The 27393-nt window shown below is 44.5% G+C and overlaps 3 protein-coding genes and 1 long non-coding RNA gene across 9 annotated transcripts in view; 2 read left to right on the forward strand and 2 right to left on the reverse strand.

Annotated features, from left to right (window-relative positions):
• LOC310760704 (uncharacterized protein) overlaps positions 1–27393 on the reverse strand; it is a 395412-nt gene that overhangs the window by 149520 nt on the left and 218499 nt on the right. The window lies entirely within an intron of this gene.
• Positions 1–27393, forward strand: part of LOC310760669 (uncharacterized protein) — a 93823-nt gene that overhangs the window by 30499 nt on the left and 35931 nt on the right. The gene's annotated exons all lie outside the window — the stretch shown is intronic.
• LOC310761021 lies at positions 1028–15684 on the reverse strand. Its single transcript, XR_014547192.1, has 3 exons — positions 15048–15684; positions 8957–9068; positions 1028–1262 (listed from the first exon to the last, which is right to left on the reverse strand). It is a non-coding gene; the product is annotated as an uncharacterized lncRNA (long non-coding RNA).
• The window catches only part of LOC310760681 (uncharacterized protein), a 160389-nt gene continuing 134593 nt past the window's right edge, over positions 1598–27393 (forward strand). Inside the window, exon 1 of the mRNA XM_083609642.1 lies at positions 1598–1906. The gene's annotated coding sequence lies outside the window, so the exon portion shown is untranslated. The remainder of the gene's footprint in view (positions 1907–27393) is intronic.

Consider the following 27393-nt stretch of genomic DNA (forward strand, 5'->3'; position numbering starts at 1 on the left):
GTCTGTGAATATTGTGTTCTTGCTGATAAAGAGTTAATTCCAGCTGTGAACTATGGGATTTCCTGCCCAGATAACTCTGTGACACCAGCCTTCTGCATGTCGCCTGTAGGATTCATCTGTAGTTGCAGTTTTCATGGAATCCTAGAGTTGAAAGGGACCCCAAGGGTCATCAAGTCCCACCCCCTGCATTGCAGGAGTCTCAGCTAGATCACCCAAGACAGATGGCCATCCAAACTAGGCTTCTTGTATTTTTATATTCATCACTGAGTGCTAAAATAGGCTTCTGAGCGGTGGATAGATGAGAACAAATAGAGGCCAGGATTCTCCTAGCCAGCCCCACCTGCTGCGAAATATAGCCTGCCCCCATTCCTCCCCCTCTCCATGCCCCCTTGAATCCCTTGAATTTGGCTCTGGGGCACTGGGAGGGAACATCCCCAAAACAGTACACGAGGAGAGGAGAAAGTGGATCCTTCCATTGGGGAAACTGGAATGCTTGCGTAGGCAGAATAACGTGGAAAACATAAGGTGGAGAGCCACCTATTTGCACAAAGATGAATACCCATAGTTAAAATGCAGAACAAAAGAATTCAATTAAAGCATTAAAATAGCTACCCATAATTAAAATGTGCAGCAAAGCAATCCTACTGAAATAACGCAGCAGAATTAGAAAACTAACCGGCGAGACCAGAAATTCACGGAAGACTGGAGTAAATTGAAAAGTAATTGTGAAGAACAGACGACGTTTGTAGGGTTGCAAGAAGTTTTGTGAGGAGTATTATTGGAAGTATTGCAAAAATGGAGAAGGGGGAGGAGGATTTCTTAAGAGATGTAAAGGCAATATAAAGTTAAGAAATGCATAAGAAGTGGTTAAAATGGTGGATCATCAGAGGTGCTGATGGAAGTCTAAAAAGATTGTATAAGTGATAAGTTTTGTGGTACATTTTATAATTTATATGTTATATATATATATATATATATATATATATATATATATATATATATATATATAAAACGCAGCAATTAAGAGGAAGGAAACAACAGAGCATTGTGTAGCAGATCATATTTCTGCTGTCTCAGAGGAGGACATTTCCCTTTTTCTTTTAGGGTCCAGTGTGCTTTGAAGATGTCGCTGTTCGTTTCACGGATGAGGAGTGGGCGTTGCTGGATCCTGACCAGAGAGCTCTGCATAAGGACGTCATGGAGGAGAATCGTGGGATCGTGGCCTCTCTTGGTAAGGCTCCCTGTGGGATCGTCCTATCTGCCTGGAAATTCAAAAAATAGCTCTATGTGACAAAACTCATATATTTTCTTTCTTTTTTATTGGCATTTTCCAAAGAAGAAAAAACATAAAGAAAAAAACATAACAAAACACTGATACAAAATGATAAATAATAAATAAAGAATTAAATAAAACATTCTTTGCAATCACACATGTTGTCATCATATCTACATTGCGCTAGATCATGCCTCGACTTCCCTCCTTCGCAGTTGCGGTTTTCTTAGTAATTCTCATCTCTTACAGTTTCATCAAGTTTTTTATAAATACATCACAAGAGTTAATCTAATCCTGCTGTAGTCCTTAAACTTCTGCAATTAATTTCTATGTACAGTGGTGCCCCGCAAGACGAATGCCTCGCAAGACGGAAAACCTGCTAGACGAAAGGGTTTTCCGTTTTTGAGTTGCTTCGCAAGACGAAACGTCTTGCTAGGCTTGCAATTTTTTTTCCGCTTCCCCCCCCCTTTTTCTAAGCCGCTAAGCCGCTAATAGCCTTTTAGCCGCTAAGCCCGCTAAACCGCTAATAGCGCTAATCCGCTAAACCGCTAATAGGGTTGCTTTGCAAGACGAAAAAACCGCTAGACGAAGAGAATCGCGGAACGGATTCTTTTCATCTTGCGAGGCACCACTGTATGTTACAAATTTACTCCATTCTTCTACAAACTTTGATCCTTCTTGGTTTCTAATCCTATGTGTCATTTTCGCTAATTCCGTATATTCAAATAATTTTACCTGCCATTCCATAACATTTGGGATTACTGATGTCTTCCATTTTTGTGCAACTAAAATCCTGGCTGCCACCGTTGTATACTGAAATAACTTATGATCAACCTTTTTTATTTCGTCCCCTATTATCCCTAATAAAAATGCCTCCAGTTTTTTTGGAAAGGTATACCTAAAAATTTTCTTTAATTCATTATATATTAGATCCCAGAATCTTTTCATTTTCTCGCATGTCCACCACATATGATATAGGTCTCCATCTTTACTTTTACATTTCCAGCAAGCTTTGTTTCCCATTTTATACATTTTTACCAATTTGACTGGGGTAATATACCACCTATACATCATTTTTTCTAGATTTTCCCTTAAAGTGGTACATGCTGCAAATTTCATTCCCTTATTCCATAAAGTTGTCCATTTCTCATAATCTATGTTATAACCCAGATCAATCGTCCACTTTACCATCACCTCCTTGATTTCCTCGTCTTTGGTATCCCATTCCAATAGAAGACTGTACATCTTCAATAAAAGCTTTGTTTTCCCTCCAAGTTTTCTGTTTGATATTTAGTTTTTTCTCACTGAATCCTAATTTTTTATCTTCATTCCATAAAGCATTTACCTGGTGGTATTGCAACCACCCTGTTAATTTGTTTTTTAATTCCTCGTATGTTTTAATTTTCCATCCTCTATCCGTTTTTACTAAAATTTCTTCATAAGTTATTTTTCTCCCTTCCATATTCAGTTTTTTTGTTGTTAGTATGTCTATCGGTGAAAGCCACCAGGGTGTGTTTCTTTCTAATAATTTTTTATTTTTCTCCCAAACTTCATATAGAGCACCTCAAAAATGTGATTCGAAAAGCCTCTATGAACTTTGGCCTTATTAAGCCACAAATAAGAATGCCAACCATATCTGTTGTTAAATCCTTCTAAATCCAATAAATCCATGTTTTCTAACGTAATCCATTCCTTGATCCAACATAGACAAGATGCTTCATAATATAATTTTAAATTTGGAACAGAGAATCCCCCTCTTTCCTTCCAATCTGTTAATAATTGAAATTTAATTCTTGGTCTTTTTCCTTGCCAGATGAATTTTGATAGTGTTTTTTGCCAATCCTTAAATTGTGTTGATCCCTTAATTACTGGAATTGTCTGAAAAAGAAATAGCATCTTCGGAAGAATGTTCATTTTTATTGTGGCCATTCTCCCAGACCAAGATAGCTTTATTCTATTCCATGTGTCCAAATCTCTTTTAATTTATTTCCATGTTGTAGTTATCACTGATTAAATTAATGTTTCTCATTGTTAATTGGATCCCTAGATATTTCACTTTTTTCACTACTTTAATTCCATATTTTTGTTCTAACTGCTCTGTCACATTCTTCTCCAGATTTTTGGTCATCATTTTTGTTTTTATTTAATTTAAATCCTGATAATTTACCAAACTCCTCTAATTCTTGTAATGCTTTACCGACAGTAATTTGTGGTTCTTCTAGAGTAAGTACCAGGTCGCCCGCATACGCTTTCAATTTATATTCCTTCTTTCCAATTTTGATTCCACGAATTTCCGGTATTTTCCTCATCCTGTTTGCTATCACCTCTAGAACCATTATAAATAGCAGGGGGGATAGAGGGCATCCTTGTCTCGTTCCTTTTGTAATTTCAAATGACTGTGTCAAATTGTTATTAATAATTAATTTAGTTGTTTGTTTAGAATATATAGCTCTTATACCCTTCATAAATGTTCCCTCTATCCCCATTGCTTCCATACTTTTTAATAAAAACTGCCACGACACATTGTCGAACGCTTTTTCTGCGTCAATGAAAATTAACACTGCTGGTATTTCATTTCTGATTTCCAGAGATTCTATGATGTTTACAATGTGCCTTATATTATCTTTAAGTTGTCTATTGGGCAGAAACCCAGCTTGATCTTTATGAATGAGGTCTTTCAAGCTTCTTTTCAATCTATCTGCTAATATGTTTGTAAAAATTTTATAGTCATTATTTAACAAAGAGATGGGTCTGTAATTTTTGATATTTAATCTGTCCGTGTCTGGTTTAGGGATCAGAGTTATGTGCGCTTCCCTCCATGTGTTTGGTATATTCCCTTCTTGCATAATATTATTCATAACTTCACCTAATACAGGGATAAGTTGTTCGTCCAAGGCTATGTAATATTTTGTCGAAAGTCCATCTGGGCCTGGAGCTTTGCCTGTTTTCATCCTTTTTATTGCATTTTGGATCTCTTCTGTTGTTATTGGCTTATTCAGTTGTTCTTTTTCTTCCTCTGTTATTTTTTCCCCTTTGAAATTTTCTAAATATTTTTCTATTTTGCTTGTCTCCTCATTCTCCTTCTTATATAAGTCTTCATAAAATTTTTGGAAGATTTTCTTTATTTCCCTTGGATCTTCTATCTGACGATCTCCTAATTTTATTTTATTTATCACACTTTGTTTTTGTCTTTTTCTTAATTGCCATGCAAGGAGTTTTCCTGTTTTATTGGCTGATTCAAAAATTTTTTGTCTCATTAATTTAATTTTCCATTCCACCTCTTGGTTTACTAGTATCGAAAATTGGGTTTGTAACATTTGAATTGCTTGTTTGTTCTGATCATCTTTGGGTTTTATCGTTAATTTCTTTTCACACTCTTCCAATTGTGCCAGGACGTCTTCTTTTTTCTTTTCTCTCAGCTTTCTTCTGTAATTATTTTGTTTTGAGGAAACCTCTCATGACTGCTTTGCTTGCATCCCAAACAACTTCCAAATTTGTTTCCTTGTTTAAGTTCCATCTAAAATATTCTTTCAGGCTTTCCTTGGCTTTTTCAATAACCTCTGAATTCTCAAAAAGATTTTCGTTCATCCTCCATCTATATGTACCTTGTACACTGCTTTTTGATCAGATAAAGTTTGGGGTAGAATTTCACATTTCAATATTCTTGGGGTTAGTTGTCTTGAGGTCCATATTTGGTCTATCCTTCCCCAGCTTTGATGTGGCTCCGAGAAAAAAGTGAATTGTTTTGTAGTTGGATGTCTAAGTCTCCAGACATCTATCAGTTCCAGGTTTTCCACCAAATTAAAAAAAGTCTTTGGTAGTTTACCCTGGTTGGCTTTCTTCTTTTTTATTGATCTGTCCATTTCTGGCATTACCACACCATTGTAATCTCCCATTAGAATAGTTTTTTGATCTTCTATTTCTAATAATCTTTCTTCTAACTTCCTGTAAAACTCTATTTGTTTGTGTTGGGTGCATAAATTGCAACCACATTTGTTTTCCCCCCTTGGTAATTAATTTGTACCCCCAGCACTCTCCCTTCTTTATCGTTGCAGATTAACTTAGGTTCCCATTTTTCTTTAACATATAACACTACCCCTCTCTTCTTAATCACATCTGAATTTATAAATTCTACCCCTAATCTTTTATTTTTTAAAATATGTTTGTATTTTTTAGCAACATGTGTCTCTTGTAAACAAATTACGTCAAGGCTTTTTTTCTTCAAAACATTCTCTACATTATTTCTCTTAGATTTCTTGTTTAGTCCGTTCACATTCCAAGTTATTAATTTCGAAGTCATTGTAATATATTCTAATCAACCGTAATTAGATTCAAATTCAGATTCTTGTGGTTTCCCCCTTTAGGTTCTCCTCTTCAAATTCTTTCCCCTTTTCTTCCTCTTCTATTTCTTCTTCTTCTTCTTCTTCTTCTTTTTCCTCTTCTTCTCTTCTCTTCCCTTCTCCTTCTCCTTTCTTCTTTCTTCTGGTTCAGATTCCTTTTCTCTAAATCTATATATTGGTCTATCTGCTTCTACCTTTCTTAATTCTTTCTCGTATCTCCTTATAAATTTCTTCACTTCTTGAATATCAGTCAATCTAAATCTTTTGTCTTTATAGTAGAAGGAAATCCCTTCTGGGAATTCCCACTTATGTTGTACACCATTTCTTTTCAGCACGCTCACCCGTTGTTTATAACCATCCCTCTTGTGCAGAAATCTAGTAGGAATTTCTTTAAAGATAATAATAGTCCTGCCATCTATTATCAGTTTTTCTGGTAACTCATTTTCAATATTGCGTTTCCAATATCTAATGAATTAAATATCATTAGACAATCTCCTGCTAGTTTTTTTAGATTTAGCCTTTAAGGATCTTACTTTGATTCTAAATGCATTCTCCACAGTATATTCAATTTCTTCTTCTTTCATATCCATCCATCCTGCCAATTCTCTAATCATTTTAATTTTTATATTTTCATTCATTTCTTCCCCTACACCTCTAAATTTCAGATTCAATTGTCTCTGCCTCATTTCGAGCATGGCTAAACAGTCCCATACCTGCTCTTGAATTTTATTCAGGTCCCCTATCTCCTCCTTGATCTTTTCTGTCTCCCTTTTATTTTCTTTCACCTCTTTTTGAATCCTTTTAGTTGATTCTTCAATTGTTTTAGATCTAACTGTCAGATCCTTAATCTTGTTCGTGAGCTCCCCCACCACCCCCTCTATTTTCTTGTCTAGCATTTCTTGTACTTCTCCTAATTTTTTCTCCATGTGTTGTTCATTTTGTTTAAATTCTTCTTTTATTTTCAGCCATAAAATATCCAAATCTTTGATCTCTTCTTGTCTGGAGATTTTTCTTTCTCCTGGAGTTCCCCCAATTTTTTCCTCATTTTTTCCTGACATTTTATACAGTTCCAATATAAATTCAATATACCGTACTTTTCGCACCATTACACTCAGTTTTTTCCCCCTAAAAGGTAAAGGGAAATGTGTGTGCGCGTTATGGAGCGAATGCAGGCAGGAGGAGCAGCTCTTGCTGGCTGTTCGGCAGCCTCTCTTCCTCCGCTTCGCTGAGAAGTCGGCAACAGCTGAGCAACAGCTGAGTGTCAGGAGACAGCCTCTCTTCCTCCTGTCTGCCTGCTCTATGGCTTTTTGGCGAGGTGGGAGAAGGGAGGCAGCTCAGAAGCCGGCAAGAGCAGCACGCAGTGTGTAAAAGCCGAAGTGGGGAAAGGGAGACAGCCTCTCTTTCTCCTGTCTGCCTCCTCTATGGCTCTCCCTTACACAAATGTAAGCGGCTCTTACTCTGCTTTCTTTACAATGAGCCAGAAGGAGGGACAAAGAGGGCATCCCCTTCTGTTCCTCCCCCAGCACCTCACTGGTAAATTCAAACAAAGTGGCTTACAAGGCTCGTGTCCCTGAGTCTCCTCCTCCTCTTTTTGCTCCGGTTCGAGGCAAGGCAGCTGCACAAATGTGAGTTCCCCCTCTCTCTTCCTTCCCTCCCTCTTCCAACTTCAAAAAATATTGGGGGGACAGCCAGGTAAGCCCCACTCACATACCACAATGGGGGGCGGGGGATGACTCCCTCAAATATTTAATGGGGGGGGTGAAGGCACCTAGGCCCATAGGAGTTGGCTGCTTTGTCTAGGACAAATGTGAGCTCCCCCCCCCTTCCTTCATCACTGTATTGGAGATACCATACATTACTGACAGTTCCTTCATTCACGTGGTTACAAAACACGGATCCACATGGATCCTCAGGACTTTTGCACTGGGTCACCCCAAATTCACCATCAGATCACATAGCATGTCCATGGCTACAGCATGCCCCCCCAAAATCACGCACCCACTGTTGCCTGGGGCTGCAATGGTGCAAAAACGTGGTTACAAAACATGGATCCACGTGGATCCTCAGGATTTTTGCATTGGGCTACCCCAAACTCACCGTCAGATCACATGTCTGTGGCCACAGCATGAACCACAAAAATCATACATCCACTGTTTCGTTTGGAATATTTTTTTTCTTGTTTTCCTCCTCTAAAAACTATGTGCGTGTTATGGTTGGGAGCGTGTTATAGAGCGAAAAATACGGTATTCCAATATAAATTCAATATATTCCAAAATATATCTGCTTCTGTAATAACAGTTTTCTGCTACAAGGGTGTAGGTGTCCACCACAAAACTGTAAATACGTATCCCCCAGAGTAGCAAAATGTCAAATGGCAGAAAAAGAATATAATATCCTGCAGATACTCACTAGACCTCTAGATGTCACACTCACCCTCCCTTCCTTCTGCAATGACTAATCACTTTTATCTATCTATTCCCAATTTACATTACTCAAATAATTAATTATCTCATGAATAGCACACCATACATTCAGTCAGATCAAATAATATGAAAATAAAGAATTGCTAAAGAAATTTAGTTATTAGTCCCAAATATAAATTTATCTGAAGGAGCTTCTCTTCTGTTCTTCTCTGTGTTTAACTCAGTCTTTCTGTAGTCTTCAGCCACTTGTAGACCTAATCCACCATGCTGAATTTGAGGGAGGACTTTATATATTTTTAAAGTTTCAGTGTTTTAATCTCTATCGCCTCAATCCAAAAAAGATAAACCTAAACCCAATATCCATTATCAAATTTCAAATTTCCTTTTCTTGACCTCTTTTTGGCCTAATCCATTGGAGTGTGTTATATCGCCCTTTCGTGTCCAAATCGTGTCCAAATCAAATCCAAAAGAAAAAGAAAAAAGGGGGGGGATTACGTTTAAGCTCTTCTCTTTTCTTAGCCTCTTGTTGGCTTAATCCTCATGAGGATAAAAGAAAAGCAGAGAGGGAGTAAAAGGGAGTAAAACTCAATAAGAGTCAGTACCCAGGGAGGAGAAAATACCATTAAAAGAAAGAGTAGTAGTCTGCCAGGGGAGAAAACAATAATCCACTTTGCAATATATATGAAGCATAAACGTGTGTGGCTTAATTTCCTCTATTTAAATTCCATTTGGTTCTAATCTTTTCTTTTTTTTGTCCTCGTAAAATGTCTCTTTAAATTAAACCACCTTCCCTCTCTCCCTCATATGTCTTCTCCCAAAATAAGATTCAAAGTTTCTACTTATCTCTTCTTCAGCTCTTTGTTTTAAAGTAGCCTTTGCCTCAGCACATTGTTACTGAGGACTTTCACTTTTGTACTCACTCAGCAGGGACTGTTATTTCCTTTTTCTGCTCTTGCGACTTTCTATCACTGCGCCATTTTCTCTCTGCTGCTGGGATAGACTCCCTTCTTCATCCTACCACATCTGAATCTTCTTCAGTAGAAAAATACGGTAATTGAACAATCATTATTGCATTACATTCTTGATTAAATTATCTTTCCATTGATATATGATTTTATGATATTACTCCAAAATAAGTGGTTTTATAAGCCATCAAACGTCTGAAATACACTTTTTTCCAAAAGGTTTCCACAATTTTGGCCACTACTGTATATCAAACAAAGCAACATTCAACAACCCATAAGAATCCAATAATAAATCTGTTAGTTAATGACAAACAACAAAGGTAATGAACACACACACAGTTCCTTTCAGTTCTTCTCCATTTCTTCCTAATGCTCTAATCCCTTTTTGTCTCCATTGCAGATTGTGATGAATTGGAAATCAAGAACCAGGGTGACCACAACAAAATCCCCAGGGAGGAGAAGCCACGTAAAAATTTGGAGTGTGGAGAGAGCTGCAGTCAGAGCTCCCATTCCACTTCCCATCAACAAAATCTCATCGGAAAGAAACCCCATCAGTGCATGGAATGTGGAAAGAGCTTCACTAATAGCTCCTATCTCACTTCCCATCAGAGAATTCATACAGGGGAGAAACCCTATGAGTGTGTGGAATGTGGAAAGAGCTTCAGTAGGAGCGACCATCTCAATACCCATCAAAGAATTCATACAGGGGAGAAACCCTATAAATGTGTGTATTGTGGGAAGAACTTCGCTGATAGATCCACTCTCACTTTCCATAAAAGAATTCATACAGGGGAGAAACCCTATCAGTGTGTGGAATGTGGAAAGTGCTTCAGTCAGAGCCGTCATCTCAGTTCCCATCAAAGAATTCATACAGGGGAGAAACCCTATCAGTGTGTGGAATGTGGAAAGAGCTTCCGTCAGAGATCCTATCTCACTTCCCATCAAAAAATTCATGCAGGGCTGAAACCCTATCAGTGTGTGGATTGTGGGAAGAACTTCACTGATAAATCCACTCTCACTTTCCATAAAAGAATTCATACAGGGGAGAAACCCTATCACTGTGTGGAATGTGGACAGAGCTTCAGTAGGAGCTCCTCTCTCAATTCCCATAAAAGAATTCATACAGGGGATAAACCCTATCAGTGTGTGGAATGTGGAAAGAGCTTCAGTCAGAGCCACAATCTCAGTTCCCATCAAAGAATTCATACAGGGGAAAAACCCTATCAGTGTGTGGAATGTGGGAAGAACTTTACTCATAGATCCTCTCTCACTTCCCATCAAAGAATTCATACGGGGGAGAAACCCTATCAGTGTGTGGAATGTGGAAAGAGCTTCAGTCACAGCCACAGGCTCACTTCCCATCAGAAAATTCATACAGTGGAGAAACCCTATCAGTGTGTGGAATGTGGAAAGAGCTTCAGTATGAGCTCCCATCTCACTTCCCATCAAAGAATTCATACAGGGGAGAAACCCTATCAGTGTGTGGAATGCGGAAAGAGCTTCAGTAAGAGCTGCAATCTCACTTCCCATCAAAGAATTCATACAGGGGAGAAACCCTATCAGTGCATGGAATGTGGAAAGAGCTTCAATCAGAGGTCCTCTCTCACTTCCCATCAAAGAATTCATACAAGGGAGAAACCCCATCCGTGTGTGGAATGTGGAAAGAGCTTCAGCTGGGGCTACAATCTCACTTCCCATCAGAGAATTCATACAAAGGTTGGGAAATCCTCCATTATATAGCTTTGGGAGCCAGGCAAATACCTACCTGTTTAGGGAAGTTTTTAATGTTTGATGTTTTAATGTATCTTTAATTGTTTGTTGGAGGGCGGCCACCCTCATTGGAAGATGGCTGACAATAACATCTCTCCGACCCACACGAGGTAATTAAGAGGCTGATATGGGAGTATGCAGCCTCCCTTTGTTGCCCCAAGGGAATGGGAAACACTGCCTTGCCTGCTGTGTCCATAATTCACCCCCAGATTCGAAAGAAGGGGGTGAGGACACTAGGCACAAAGTCCTCGGGTGGGTCCGGCTCTCCCGGACGCTGTCTCTGATCGCGCACTGGTTGCATCAGCTCGAAATATATAATTGGAAATGAAGTAAATGCACATATTTCAAGTGAAGAACGGGAGTGAAGACTGCTAACTGAAGTGACCTCTGTGAACGAGAGCGATGGGTTGGATTTTATGGAATACAACATGAAGAAATACATCAAAGGTTCAGTATGTCGGAGTGGGACTGGATGGGGGGGAACTTTTTTTCTTTTCTTCTATGTGATTAACCAATAACCCCTCTCCAGAAAGAACTGTCGCATAACTGACCTAAGCAGGATGATTAAAAACTGTGTGGAAATGATTTACCACCCAAAGCTTGGTTTATGAGATCGAGAAAAGAACAAGGGCTTTTGATGACGCAGCAACAAAAAGGGAGTCGCCATCTTGACAGGTCCTGTCGAAAGGTTCATGATCAGGAGGAGGAAGCTTTGTTTTCATATTGGATTCTTGGCAGAACCTCCTCGAGGACGGAGGTGAAAAGTTAATCCATGACCAGGGGGAGGAATTGATGGAAGAGGATTGGAAAAAGTTTAAGAACTATCTACAAAAATATTGTAAAATGTTTGAGTGTTAAAATGATGTGGGAGGTGAAGGCAACATGGCATTTGGGATATGGTTAAAAGAGTTATGAAAAGAGGAATTTTAACAAGGAGGGGGTATGACTAGAATAATATTATGTCAAAGTATATAAGGTGGTGTAAAGGTTCAAGATACAGGAAATTAGAGACATAATAACTGGAAATATATAATTATAAACGAGTTTGGAAAAAGGGTTAGAATTTGCTGAATTTGACGGAATAAAGAGGAATACAAAAAGGGGGATGTGAGGAGGTCAGGAAAGAGGGATATGGATTTTGAAATTTAAAAAGTGGAATTTTTCTTTTTTTTCTTTTTTTCTTTTTTTTTAGCTAAGTGTGTATTTTGTGTGTGTTGTTGATGTCTTCGTTTTGTTAGATGTGATATATGTTTTGTAAAACTTTAATAAATATTTTATAAAGAAAAAAAAGAAAAGTTAACGAGTAGGCAGCAAAAATGTTTTTCTTTATGGAAGCGATGAAATACGGTAGCCGTCTGAAATATGACTTTTGGATGAACGGAAATCCACACAGGAATACAAATTTGCTTATGGAGACTATCAGAGGTCCCAAAGACAAAGAGAAAGGAAAAATATATGAAAATAACTAGAAGAGATGTGGAAAACAACAAGAAAGGATTGGACAGAATTGTGAACATTATTTGGACAGATTTGTGGACTTTTTTTTTTAATGATATTTATTAAAAGTTTAACAGTTACAGAAAAAAGAAAAAAAGAAACAATAAAAAGTTACAATACTTCAAAAATGAAAAGCAAAATAAAAAACAATACAAAACAATAAGAAAAACAAAAACATTTAAAGACAAAAACATTTAAAAACACATCCAGTATTTCCATATCTTTGTCTTTCATTTACTTGTTTCATCGACCTCCTCACACCTCCCTTTTTTGTATTCTAATTCAATTAGCTATTTCAGCAAATCCTTTCCATCTTTCTCAATTTTTGTTCTATAATTTATCTTAACACAATCTGACCTTAAATTTTACACTTTGGCCCATTAACAATCAATTTTTACTTAGTTCTTTATAACATTTCTGCTAAAACCATGTAGCTTCATTCCAGCATCCTTCTAGCATTCGTTAATTTTACAATATTTCTGTAAATATACTTTAATTTTTTTCCAATCTTCCTCCTCCGGCTCTTCTCCCTGGTCTCGGATTCTGCCAGTCATTTCCACCAATTCCATGTAGTCCATCAGCTTCATCTGCCATTCTTCCAGGGTGGGTAGATCTTGTGTCTTCCAATGCTTTGCAATAAGTATTCTTGCTGCTGTTGTAGCATACATAAAAAAAGTTCTATCCTTCTTTGGCACCTGTCAGGGAACTGACATCGGAGCCAGAGGCGGAGGCAAGGCTCCCAAGCGATGCTGAAGAAGGGCCCAGCAGGGAGAGAGGCAGCTCATCAGCTGGGGAAGGAAATGAGCGGAACACCAGGGATAAAGGGGGGTAGATGGGAGAATCGGCGAGGGGGCTCCAGGACTCCTCGCCGGAGACCAGCGAGGAGAGCACGGGTCCTCCGCTACCCACACCCTCTCTAAGCAGAAGACTTCCGCGCAGAGAGAGTAGGAGGAGACTTGGAGTCAAACAGCTTTTATGCTGGAAAAGGTTTAAGAAACACCCACTGACGGATTCTGCTAGCGACTGAAACAGCCACAAAGTGAAGGGCTGTCCAGACAGAAAAGGCTTAACCAGGCACACTAGCCAGGAGTGGCGGCAACTTACGCACGAGCAACCCCTATAATCACCACCAATTGGCCGACCATGCCCAGGAGAAAGGCCTCTGGTTTCTTCAGGAAGGTGTATTTAAATACCTTTTTCATTTCATTATAAATCATCTCCCAGAAGTTCTTAATCCTTGGGCATGTCCACCAAAGGTGAAAGAATGTACCTTCAGTCTCATTACATTTCCAACATTTATTATCAGGCAAATGGTATATTTTTGCAAGCTTGACTGGTGTTATGTACCACCTATAGATCATTTTCATAATATTCTCTCTTAAGGCATTACATGCCGTAAACTTCATACCTGTGGTCCATAACTGTTCCCAGTCAGCCATCATTATGTTATGTCCAACATCTTGTGCCCATTTAATCATAGCAGATTTCACCAGATTTGTGGACTTTTAAAGCAGCAGCAACAAGAGGATTGGATCCCTTTCGGAACTTGAAATATGGATACCCCCAACAAAAATTTTAAAATTTGGCTTTGTAATTTGGAATTTATGTGATTTGATTTGATTTGATTTGATTGGTCTGTTAATAAAAATTATTTTTTTAAAAAAAAATTTGTTTGTTGGAAGCTGCCCAGAGTGGCTAGGGAAACCCAGCCAGATCAGCAGGGTATAAATAATAAAGCAACATCTTTGCTTAGGTGTTTTACAACCTGCACATTGTCTCTGTCATTTGCTGTGGCAATAATCAATCATCAACAAAAACAAGAACATATGAAAATTGTCCATTACCCGACTTGCTGTACAGACACTTGTCGGCATGGCCTTGCTTGTACCCAAGCTGCATCAGCATCTTGTGCAGTTTCTGTTTCCAGGCCCTAGCAGCCTGCTTAAGTCCATAAAGTCCTTTCTGCAGTTTGCACACTAAATGTGCCTCATGTGGTTTAAGAAAACCTTTGGGCTGTCTCATGTAGGTTTCCTCTGAAATCTGTCCATGAAGAAAGGCAGTTGCAATGTCAATGTGCCTAACTTCTATTTGCTTGGAGGCTGCAATGCTCAAAGCATTCTTAGGACTTCCGGTCTAGCTGCCATGGCAATCGGCTGTGTCCATTCCAGCGGAGCCTTTCCTGCGGCTAACGAGGATAATATGGGAGTAATTATCCTCCCCGAAACCCCCAGGGCCAGGAGGTTTGAAACTGCACCAAAATCCCTATTTTTCCTTAGCTAAAATGCTTTAACTTGAGCTCTTGAGCCAAAAACCCAGCTGTATAAACAAGTGCTCAGAGCCCTCTCGTTTATCAGTTTGTGATGGCAAGGATGGCCTTGACTCTACCAGTAGAACAGGGAAGACACGTCTGTGCCTTATCTTATATCCTGACCATAAAGGTGCACAGACCTAGTCTGGGAACAGTGCCAGAGGGTGTTCTTGGAGATGGTGACCTCTTGCTCCAAGATAAGAGTAGGAACAGGAAGATCCTTTTATGGTCAGAAGTACAGGAAGGAATACCCTTTTATGGTTAAGAGTGTCGGAGCAGGAACATCTGTGATGTCAACCTGCATGTACAAGCTGATGTGGCTGGATTCCTGGGGAAGGGGGAGAGGGTGTCTGGAGGATATATATACTGCATGAAATTTCTCATTTCTTTGGACTTGCTGTGGACTGACCACGCAAGTGCCTTTCTGCTGTTCCGGAGAGCAGAAATAAAGAACTCTTTCTCTGAACCAACCCTCGGTGTCATTTGACTTCCTTCCTCCTGTCCGGGAGCAACGCAGACCCAATCGGTGAACTCCAATAAGGCTACAGAATGACAAAAAAAGAACCCCAGACGGGAATTATTGTGTTTATGCTGAGGCATCAGCTCATTAGCATTTGGAAAGAGAGTACATAAGAGAATTCTGGGTGTCAGCCTGGGCTAATGGCAGATTGGTTGTGGCGCAGTTTAAAATGCCCTGTGAACGGAAAACGACTGTTTAAGATCTAGGACACATAAAGGACTGACCCACCTGTTAAATTAAAGGATGGATTAATCTATAGACCTAGGGGAAGGTGAGCCTTCATCATTTTCTTTTCATATATTTGTATCTGCAGTTCTACCTGGCAAACCTCTCTGGGAAAGTCTACTATTTGAAATATGCATTAGGGACGGAAGCCAGGACCTTCCTCGGAGCTCCGTCCCTTCACCACATAGGGGCAAAGTGTGTTCCTCTTGGGATCATGCAGAGCATGTTCTAAATCTGAATTTCCATTCAGCAGATTGTAGGAATGTAGAATCGTAGAGTTGGAAGGGACCCTGGGGTCATCTAGTCCAACCCCCGGTGAGGCAGGATAGTCAGGAGACGCTGGACAAAGGTTCCCTTTGCCAGAACTGCTAAGCACCAGGGGGCAGAAGGACACCCACCCGCCGTGGGTGTCTCTGCCATTGCTCATTTCTCATTTCATGCAACAGAAGAGCCACTAGAGTTGGGGGCAGAAGCAGTGGGGGGGGGGAGGTGGCTGGTCAGGCTGGATGGTCTCTCTGGCAGCGCCAGGAAGCCCACAAAGAAGACATTTCTCTCATTGCCTCTTGGAGGAAGAAGGAGAGGAAGGTGTCTGTCTCTGAAAGCCAAGCTGGCTGCATCACTTTCCCCTCCCTGATGGGAAGGAAATGAGGTTTCTCTCACTGGCCATGGGCCTCTGAGATGATCAGGGCAGGGGGGAGTGGCTGGTCCTGATGCCTCCCCTGGGAGCTGGGGCGGGCAGGAGACGACCAGACCACCCAGCAGAGTTTCTGGGTTCAATGTTCCAGTGTCCCCTTCCACCGCCCTAGCCCCCCAGGGGCCTCCATAGCGCTTTAACTGTACGGACCTTTGTTGGCAAGGTAATGTCTCTGCTTTTTAAGATGCTGTCTAGGTTTGGCATTGCTTTTCTCCCAAGAAGCAGGTGTCCTTTAATTTCGTGTCTGCTGTCACCATCTGCTGATCATGGGTATTCTCTCTCTGCAGGTAAATTCAAACTGTAACTTTCCCTCCTTTTGTAGTCATGACCAGCTGTACCTAATCAGCTCAGAACTCACAGAAAAGGTTCTTAAAGTTACAATCATCTTTTCTGTTTCTTTGCAGAATGACTCCTAACATGGAATGAGGAGAGTCAGTTAAAGTATGGATTTTCTACGAATTTATAAAGCTAGGTACCTTACCTGAGCTGTCAAGTCAAAAGCATACATTCAGGCCTAATATTTGTAACATTGCAACAACTATAAAGATGTGCCTCCCCCGTGATTTCCATAACATTTAATTTTTTTGCCAAGGGAATTCCAGGAGGTGGGGGAATCATTTGTCCTATTCCAATAATCTGCTTGCATAGGTTTAATGTTATTTGGAGACAGTAACACCCATTAATTTCACGTTATCTAGGTGTTTATTCAGGTGAGGATGAATAAAACACTCTAGAAAAATCCTTCATGACTGTGTCTGCAATGTTTCCAATATGAGTTCACTTACCCATTAAAGTGTGTCATTAAAATGCTGAGAAATCGTACCATACTCAGCTTACGGATCTCATCCCCAATAAACCCTACACAGAGTAGCTGCTTTTCCCCAATTTCTTAGCTAGCAATAACTGATATTGAGGAGGAAGAAGAGAGAGAGGTAGGCATCCTTTCAGCAATGCTGCCCCGCTCCAGTTTGCCTCTGTTGGCCCCCGATGCCCCTTTCCTGTGGCCCCTGAATGGCTCTCTCCTCATCCGTCTCGGGAGACAATGGAGGATGGCTCAAGCGGTGGGGAGATTGCAAGGCCTGCTGGGGCAGCTGGCTGCTGTGACGGACAGCAGAGCCAGAGCAGAGTCTGGGGGTGCAGTGCCTCACCATTCCACCAGGGGGCCAGAGCCGCTTTCTGATTGGCTACCCAGAGGGGGGTGGCGCCAGCACTTTTGGAGGGAAAATAAAGAGAGCCGTTTCTGAGAGGATTTGAGATGGGAGAGAGGGAATTCTGAGAGAAGATGGGGATGAGAAGAGGGTGGAGGGAGGGAGAAGTGGCTCTGATCTGAGTGGATCCTCCGCTCTGAGAAGAATATCTATGGAGCCAGAGGAAGGAGCCTCACAGCTGAGATGGGGAGACCATGTTGAGGGTCTGAAGGGAGTATTCAGATGGGAGTGAAGCTGGAGGGAGAAGCTGTGGGAAGACTCTCCTCTTCTTCTGGGGTCTCCTTCCAGTCAGGAGGAGAGAGATCTGCTAGGAAAAGGAGATTCCCAAGTCCGTGGCAAGGGCTGAGAGGATCCCCTGGGTCTGGCATACAAAGGAAAATACCTCAGGAGTGGGAGTGGTAAGAGAAAAGTGGCCCCTCACTGTGAAGGAAGCTGGGCTGTGTCAAAAGTACCTCACGGAAAGACCCCTCATAACTGAGGGGATGAGAGAGAAGCCGCAGAAAGAGAGTTCAGCCTCTCACCATCTATTCTGGAAACCTGAACATCTCCCTGAAGTGCGACAACTGAATTGGAGAGGAGGGAGTTGAAGAGAAGCTGTGCCTGCAGAACCGTGTTTAATCCTGAGACATTTAGCTGAAGTAATAAGTTAACTTCTACCTGAAAGAACACATCTCCTGTCTTCACATTGTTTCACCGTTCTCTTTTTTGTAAATATAACTTTCCTTGTCTGAATATCTCCTGCCAGAGGCTTCCCTGGATCGCAGTTTCCCCCACACAAGACGCCCCACAAATTAGCCTGTGGGAAATCGTAGACATCTGTTCAATCTTCATCATCATCATTTTATTTGTAACCTTTCCATCGTTAAAACAACGCTCAAGGCAGCTTACAACATGATAGGCAAAGGGCCTTCTCATTCGTGGCGCCTGCTCTGTGGAACGCCCTCCCATCGGATGTCAAAGAAATAAAGAACTCTCTGACGTTAAGAAGACTCCAGAAGACAGCCCTGTTTAGGGAAGTTTTTAATGATTGATGTTTCAATGTAGTTTTAATCATTTGTTGTAGGCTGCCCAGGGTGGCTGGAGAAACCCAGCCAGATGGGCGGGGCATAAATAATAAATTATTGTTGTTATTGTTAGGACAAGATTTACATAGTTACCAAGATAATCAAAGTCAAAAACGATAAGCAAAACACATCCAAAGGTACACAACCAAATGGAAAAGAATTTCCACATAAATCATAAGATCTAAAATTCGGAATACAACATTAATATCAATAACAATTGAAAATGACACAGATAAAAACCCAAAACCATTTGAAGAAGGAGGCCTATCTGCCCAGCAGTAGCAGTAGTATTTTTATTATTATTATTTATACATACCCCGTGCATCTGGCTGGTTTTTCCCCAGCCACTCTGGGAAGCTTCCAACAAAATATTAAAATACAATATGCCATCAAATATTAAAAGCTTCCCTAAGCATAACAACCATCCATTTTTAGTCCATTGAGTTAGAAATTCAGCATTTCTGGGAGGGGAAATGGCATGCTATTGAATGTTTGCATAGCAACATGCTTAAGAAAGTATTACTCATTTATGATGAGAATAAGATTTATTTAATATGAACTTCGCTTGGTTCCTCCTTGGCAGCCAGTGCGATTGTTTCAGCAGGGCTGGAACTCAGGACCCGCTGCCTTGAGGGACACCTAAGAGCAGTTGGGCAGGCGGAAGGTCTCCCTTGGGAAGCTGGAGGGAGATGCTCAGAGCCCAGCCAAGAGCCAAAGGCCCCCCAAAAGGGACCGAGGGAGATGCTCAGAGCCCAGCCAAGAGCCAAAGGCCCCCCAAAGGGACCGAGGGAGATGCTCAGAGCCCAGCCAAGAGCCAAAGGCCCCCCAAAAGGGACCGAGGGAGATGCTCAGAGCCCAGCCAAGAGCCAAAGGCCCCCCAAAGGGACCGAGGGAGATGCTCAGAGCCCAGCCAAGAGCCCAGCCCCCCCCCAAAGGGACCGAGGGAGATGCTCAGAGCCCAGCCAAGAGCCAAAGGCCCCCCAAAGGGACCGAGGGAGATGCTCAGAGCCCAGCCAAGAGCCAAAGGCCCCCCCCCAAGGGACCGAGGGAGATGCTCACAGCCCAGCGAAGAGCCAAAGGCCCCCCCCAAAGGGACCGAGGGAGATGCTCAGAGCCCAGCCAAGAGCCAAAGGCCCCCCCCCAAGGGACCGAGGGAGATGCTCACAGCCCAGCGAAGAGCCAAAGGCCCCCCCCAAAGGGACCGAGGGAGATGCTCAGAGCCCAACCAAGAGCCAAAGGCCCCCCCCAAAGGGACAGAGGGAGATGCTCAGAGCCCAGTCAAGAGCCAAGGCCCCCCCCAAAAGGGACCGAGGGAGATGCTCAGAGCCCAGCCAAGAGCCAAAGGCCCCCCCCAAAAGGGACCGAGGGAGATGCTCAGAGCCCAGCCAAGAGCCAAAGGCCCCCCCCAAAGGGACAGAGGGAGATGCTCAGAGCCCAGTCAAGAGCCAAGGCCCCCCCAAAAGGGACCGAGGGAGATGCTCAGAGCCCAGCCAAGAGACAAAGACCCCCCCAAAAGGGACCGAGGGAGATGCTCAGAGCCCAGCCAAGAGCCTGATATGGAAAGGGGGGGGTACCATCTTCGGCCCCTCCACCAGCTCCAGGGGACTCGAGGCGATGACCTCGACAGCTCCCTAAACCCCACACTGTCGCACAAGCACCACACTGCACCCTCTGCACCCTAGTCCTGTAAATAAAGGACTTCTCTTATCTATGCATATCTCTCACTCCGCACACTGCCCCCTCCCTTCCCTGAAATGCTAATGTGTGTAACCCCACCTTTCTGTAACATATTCATGATGTAAGCTGTGAAACCCAACCTTCCCATAATGTATTCATGACGTTTATTGCACTGTATTCTGGGACTTGGAGGGAACTTTTAAAAGTTCATGTCACCCATTTCTGGCTGTTCAATCTTGCCTTGAACCTGTTGCGCAATAAACCTTGGATCTCCGCATCTTGCTCCTGTGTCCGGCTGAGCTCATTTTTCCGCTAGGACCCGCGGACTTAGTCCGACGAGCTGGGAGGCTGAGCAGACTCGCACCCGGAATTTTACCGTAACATTTGGCGCCCAACGTGGGGCGGGCGGTTCTCCCGTGCTGCTGACCGGGGGCCCCGAAATCTTCAGCCGGCTCCGGGCCGCTTTGCCCGGGAAGACCTTTTGGACCCCCGGCCATCCTCCGGGCGGTAATCAAACGTCCCAGGGTTCAGCCGGGGAGCAAAGGACATCCAGCCGGCTTCTCCGACTCCCCTCTCGAGGTTGTCATCTCTTATTGGAAGGCTATTCCCGGGCATAAAGTACTATCGAGACAGAAGCTAGAAGACCTTTGCAAAGAAACCTGGCCTACAGGCACAGCCTCCGCGAGACCTGAGCTACGATGGCCAAAAGGAGGCTCTTTTAATGAAGACCGCCTACGATACCTCAAAAAGTATCTGATGGAGGAGAAGCCCCGTCAGTTAGAATACCTAGCCGCCTTCGAGACGGTCAGAGGAATGTTCCAAGTTCCGAAGGAGGCTACGAACTATCAATTGCCAATCTTAAGTCCTGCAAGGCAATCTCTACCCCCCCCCCGTATGAAGGATATCCTGCAGATGACCATACGGAACAGACACTCATCCCCTTCTATTATAGGGGAACTACTCGACCCGCTCTAGATGAGAATTCAGACAGCGATGAAGGGACAGGAGAACCAGGAGCACAAGGGGGCATAAAACAGAGATTGCGAGCTAGAGATAAAAGGAATGTTACCACAGGAGACTCTAGTCATGCAGAGAAATCCAAAGAGACCCCGGGGACGTCTAGGGACACGGATCCGGTAGTCACCCAGATGCCCTTAAGGGCCCTACCGATCCCACCCTTGCAGCCGGACGGACCCCCTCGGATGATATACACCCACCAACCATTCTACACGGCAGACCTGGTAACCTGGTCAAATCAAATGCCATCCTTAAGAGATGACCCGGACAAATGCCACCGCCAGGTCAGCGCCATTTTTTCAACCCATAACCCAACTTGGCCGGACGTCCATGTTCTCCTGAACGCCCTTTTTAACGAAGCCGAGAAGGCAGATATTTTAGCCAAGGCTGCAGAAGCAATTGAACTCCCGGATTATCAAACGGGACGCCCAGAAGGGGTAGAAGCACTCACGGCTCAATGCCTGCGCGTCGAACCGGCCTGGGATTATAATACTACAAATGGGATTTGGTGTTTAAAGTTATTCAAGAAAGCGATCCTAGACGGCATTAAGGCTGCTGGACAACGTACTGTTAACTGGACGAAGGTCCAGACCGTGTTACAAGGGACCAACGAACATCCGTCCGACTATTATACCAGGCTGGTATCAGCCATCAAGACCTGGGGGGGGATTGATCCAGATAACCCCCAGCACGAAGTTATAGTGAAGGGCTTCTTTAAAGACCAAGCGTGCCCTGACATTAGAAAGGCTCTGAATCTACAAATAGGGTATGACGGAAAAAGCGTCAGTGAAATCCTCTCTATTGCAAAATCTGTTTTTAACTCTCGAGATGAGAGGAAAAGAAAAGACCCCAAACCTGAAACTGAGCAGATTCTGGCCCTTAGTATGGAACCACACTCCACCAGAGGCAGAGGTTTCAGTCGAGGAAGGGGGGTCCGGGGAGGAGGACCTCCGAACCCTCATAGACCGTGGGGACCCACTACTGGGGGATGCTTTTACTGTCAAGAAGACGGGCACATAAAAAGGTTTTGCCCCTACCTCAATAATATGGCCTACGGCGTACCGCAACCTAATATGGCCCACGGGTATGGAAACCCCACACCCACCACCTATACCCCTCATACAAACCCCTCGGCCCCCTTCAACCAACCGACGCCTCCAAGTGTACCTGCTCAAACCCAAAGCCCCCTACCAGGACCGAGGACTCAGATGCCCGCAATAATCCCACCTACTCACCCTTGGACAAACGCCACCGCACCACCCTTGCACCCACCTAACCAACCTCCCCCGGACGATATAGAAACCTACTGACAATTAAAAGGGGATCCCAACCAAACTCAAACTATCTGTCCGATCCTAACCTTATCTCCAGAAGACCCGTTTTGCACCATAGAGATTGACGGCCATCCTTATCAATGCCTCTTAGATACCGGAGCCACATATTCCACCCTAACGAATAGCCATTTGGAACCAGGCTCAGAGACCAGAAAAGTTATGGGACTGGATGGGATACCCCGTACTTGTCCACTTTCACGCCCATCTAAAGTTACCCTCGGACCCCTGCTCGCTGAACATACCTTTCTCTTAACCAGCAGCCCTGTAAACCTCCTCGGAAGAGACTTACTTTGTAAATTAAATGCGACAATTAAATGTTCCAAGGAGGGCATCTACCTACACATGCCCGAGGAATCTATCCCCGCATTCCAGGGAATAATAGCAGAAGAGAAAGCAGACAGGCAATCTCCAGAGCTCCCTCCAGAGTTGAAGGACTTACCCTCCTCCCTATGGGGCACCGAGTCAACATCAGTGGGCCTCCTACTCTCAGCAACTCCCGTAAAAATCACCTACAAAACTGACCTACCTTTCCCGTGCACAAAACAATATCCTTTGCCCAAGGAAGCCATCGAAGGACTAACACCCATGATAGAGGACTTCCTTGAAAAAGGGATCCTGGTTCCTTGTGCATCCCCATGCAATACCCCAGTGCTCCCAGTTAAGAAACCGTCCGTAGAAGGAGCCCCAGTCCGATACCGCTTTGTCCAAGATCTCAGACTGGTGAACCAATTTGTGATACCCCGCCACCCAGTGGTGGGCAACCCAAATTCCCTCTTGAACGCCATACCGGCAGAGACTGAATGGTATACAGCTGCGGACCTATGCTCTGCCTTCTTTAGCATACCCCTAGACCCTGCCAGCCAATTCCTCTTCGCCTTCACATGGGGCCCTAGTCAGCTAACCTGGACTAGGTTACCCCAGGGGTATGTAGAGTCACCCGCGATCTTCTCAGCCATACTGCATCAAGATCTGCAGGATGTACACCTCCCTGCTGGCTCCTCCCTCTTGCTTTATGTAGACGATCTGCTCCTCTGTTCTACTAGTGAGGAAGCATGTAAAACCGACACCAAACATCTTCTTGCTGAACTAGCCCGGAAGGGACATAAGGTCTCACCAAAAAAACTACAATACTGCAGGCAAGAAGTAAAGTACCTCGGGCACATCCTAGGAGTGGGCACCCGAAGCTTAGCCACTGACAGAATAGAAGCAGTGACAAAAATTCCCCTTCCAAAAACTAAGCGGCAATTGCGGGGTTTTCTGGGCATGGCTGGCTTCTGTAGAGCTTGGATCCCAGGTTACAGTGAAATAACAAAACCCCTGTCCGCCATGACCCGCCAAGACCACCCGGACATCCTAATATGGGAGGAAAGAGCCTATAAATCTTTTGAGCGGCTAAAGCGGGAACTAAGGTCTGCCCCCGCTCTAGGTTTACCCGACTACAGAATCCCCTTCAACTTGTTCGTCCATGAACACATGGGGGTAGCCTCAGGGGTACTGACTCAGCCTTTCCGAGACCAAGAGAGACCGGTAGCATACTATAGTCTGCAATTAGACACCACCGCGAAAGGGGCAGTAAGTTGCCTAAGGGCCATAGCCGCCGCAGCAATCCTCCTTGAAAAAGCCCAAGAGACGGTCCTAGGACACGAAATCATCATTCATGTTCCCCACTCTGTCTCCACCCTCCTAACTTTGAGAGGCTGCCATCACTTTTCAAACTCCCGACTAAACAAGTATGAAGCCCTCCTATTAACACCATCAAACGTTACTATCAAACGAGTCAACTCCCTTAACCCAGCTACCCTTCTGCCTCTCCCTGAGGACGGAACCCCACACCACGACTGCGCCACCATAGTTCGACAGGCAGAAAGACCCAGGGAAGACTTAGATCATCTACCTTTGGAGAACCCGGACCTAATACTTTACACAGACGGTAGCTCAAAGGTTGTGGAGGGGGAGAGGAAAACAGGATACGCCGTGGTCACTGATTTTGAAATCTTAGAATCCAACCCAATTAACCCCCAATATAGTGCTCAAGCTGCAGAATTAATAGCACTCATACGTGCCTGTGAGATCAGCGAAGGCAAGCGGGCTACCATCTATACCGACAGTAAATACTGCTTTGGATTGGTACATACTACCGGTCAAATCTGGCTACAAAGGGGCTTCCTGACGGCAGCCGGCTCTAAAATTTCACATGCTGCCTTAGTAGAAAGGCTCCTGACTGCCATCCACCTACCGGCCGCGATCGCAGTTGTGCATTGCAAAGCACACACCCGGGGTAGGGACCCAGTATCAAAGGGTAACAGACGAGCTGACAAGGCAGCTCAATCAGCAGCACTCCGCCCCCCGAACAACGAGTCAGAATTTCAGGCCGTACAAATCCCAGCCAACATAGATCCCACACAAATTTACAAAGAAACCCCTGAAGAGGAAAAAAGCCTCTGGCGCTCTGTGGGTGCATTCGAGCAAGATGGCGTGTGGGTCCTCCCAGATGGCAGGACCGTCCTTCCAAAATCCTGGGTTCCAAAATTGGTGAGGGTCCTCCACCAACGAACACACTGGGGAAAGGGGAGGCTGGTAGAGCATGTTAAGAGGTCCTGGTACGCTCCGGGACTTGCAGTCGCAGCCACAACCGCATCAAAGAACTGTACCACTTGCAACTCCTTTAACCCCAAGCGACAACCCCGAAAGCCACCGGGAGCCAGGCCGTGGGCATTCGTCCCCTTTGAAAGCCTACAATTGGACTTTATCGACCTACCACACTGCCAGGGCTTCAAACATGCCTTGATCATAGTAGATAAGCTCTCCTCCTGGGTAGAGGGATTCCCCTGTAGGAAACCCACCGCTTCTGTAGTAGCCAGAGCCCTCCTACAAGACATCATTCCTCGGTTTGGCATTCCCCGCCGCCTAGACAGTGACAGAGGAACCCATTTCACTGCTCAAATAGTGCAATCAGTGGCAAAAGCTCTACAAATAAAATGGGATCTCCACACACCCTATCACCCTCAGTCCTCTGGTCAAGTAGAACGCATGAACCAGGAAATCAAAATACAACTGGGAAAACTCTGTAAGCTCACTGGACTGAAATGGGTAAATGCACTCCCACTAGTTCTCCATAATATAAGGAGTGCCCCTACTGGACCACTGAAACTATCTCCATACGAACTCTTATTCGGGAGACCTCCCCCTGTCTATAATACCATCTTTCCCCTCTCTGAACTCGAACTAGGGGAGGCAGAACTCACTAATTATGTCATTCAGCTTCAGACACAGCTACAACGTCTCCACCAGTACGCGGCTCTCGAAGGACAGAATCTGCCCATCGACGTCGAAGCCCACTCCTTCCATCCAGGTGACTGGATCCTCGTCAAGGTCTATCAAAAGGAACCCCTTCAACCTGCGTGGGAAGGTCCCTACCAAATCCTGCTGACTTCACCAACCGCCGTGAAAGTAGGTGAAAAAAACTCCTGGCTACATCACACGAGGTGCAAGTCGGCACCCCCCCCTCCGGAGACGGAAGAAGACTGCGGTGACGACTTCACCTTTTCAACTCCGCCCGCTTTGCCAACTTCATACATCGACGACGAAGATCAACAGACCGGACCAGACCGGAGCCAAGGTCGGGCTCAACAGACCGGACCAGATCGGAGCCAAGGTCGGGCTCAACAGACCGGACCAGATCGGAGCCAAGATCGGGCTCAACAGACCGGACCAGATCGGGGCCAAGGTCGGGCTCAACAGACCGGACCAGACACCGCTACATCCAACTGGACTTCCGAAATCATCCCCGACACCAACGCCATCAAACTCCGCTTTAAACGGGTTTGACAGCTCGCTTTGACAACCACTTTGACAGCTCCTTAGACTTCCGCTGGTTTTGACAGCTCGCTTTGACAACCACTTTGACAGCTCCTTAGACTTCCGCTGGTTTTGACAGCTCGCTTTGACAACCACTTTGACAGCTCCATAGACTTCCGCTGGTTTTGACAGCTCGCTTTGACGGCGATTTGACAGCTCACTTTGACAGCCACCCTGATACCTCGCTTTGACGATTGGCTTCGCAGCTTACCCTGACGACCCCGTGGATTGCCTCCTTCCTTTAACCCCGTGTGACTATGAACCTGATCCTTTTCCTCCTTTTCCTCGTCACCCCGACCGGAGCATCGCCTCCCTCATCAGACCACTGCACCGGACTGCAAACGGACTATCATTTCCTCGACTACCACAAGGTCGAGACCGGAGGAAAGTCCAACCCTGACCGAATGGGGGACTTTGACTTCTGTCTCCCGGAATCCCGGACCCTTCTGCGCCATTCGCTTGTACCCCGGCTCACAAACAATGAATATTGGGAACTCTTCATCCGCGACAAAGACCTACACCGCATCGGGTCAGCTGCCCTCACGCTCGATCACTCGTTTTACCGATTGCAGTGCTATAACGGGACGTACCTTCTCTACCAAAATGGAGAGGTCACGCGGAGCCCTAATTGGACCGAAAGCAAGGTACGGAGAGCTTCGCCGGCATACACGGACTCGAACCATCCATCCGAAAACCTGATCTTCGGATTCCAGTGCCTCCTCATGACCCCAGGACCCCGGAAGCCTCAACTCCAGGGACTTTGTCTGAGGCGGTTCTGTTGCTTGTGGGACCTTGGAGTCACCCATGACTGGAAGGGAGCCGAATACCTGGAAGGATGGCATCATCCCGTGCACCCTTCACGCCCCCCCACATGGGACAATGTCGGACCACTAAGGTGCGGAGGCATCGCCAAGGAGAGGCGACTCCTCAATACTACCGATCCTCTTCACCCAGTAGGTACTGCACCCCGACGACTCGGCACAGACCCCTCCATCCCCGGAGAAGACCTCCTCTCATCCTGGGAACAAAACTCTTACATCAAGCTTCTCAGTCAGGTGGCAAAGGAGGCACCCTACTCTGACTGCTGGATCTGCGCCCATGCACCCAGCCACCTCCAACAAAGCTTACCCCTGGTCCCAATACCAGTAACCTTGGAGCAGTTCCGCTCCGGAGACGTCACCTCCTGGAACCTAACTGCACTGAACTTAACACATCAATAC

The sequence above is a fragment of the Podarcis filfolensis genome (genome assembly GCF_964270895.1).
Source record: "Podarcis filfolensis genome assembly, chromosome: 4".
NCBI lineage: Eukaryota > Metazoa > Chordata > Lepidosauria > Squamata > Lacertidae > Podarcis > Podarcis filfolensis.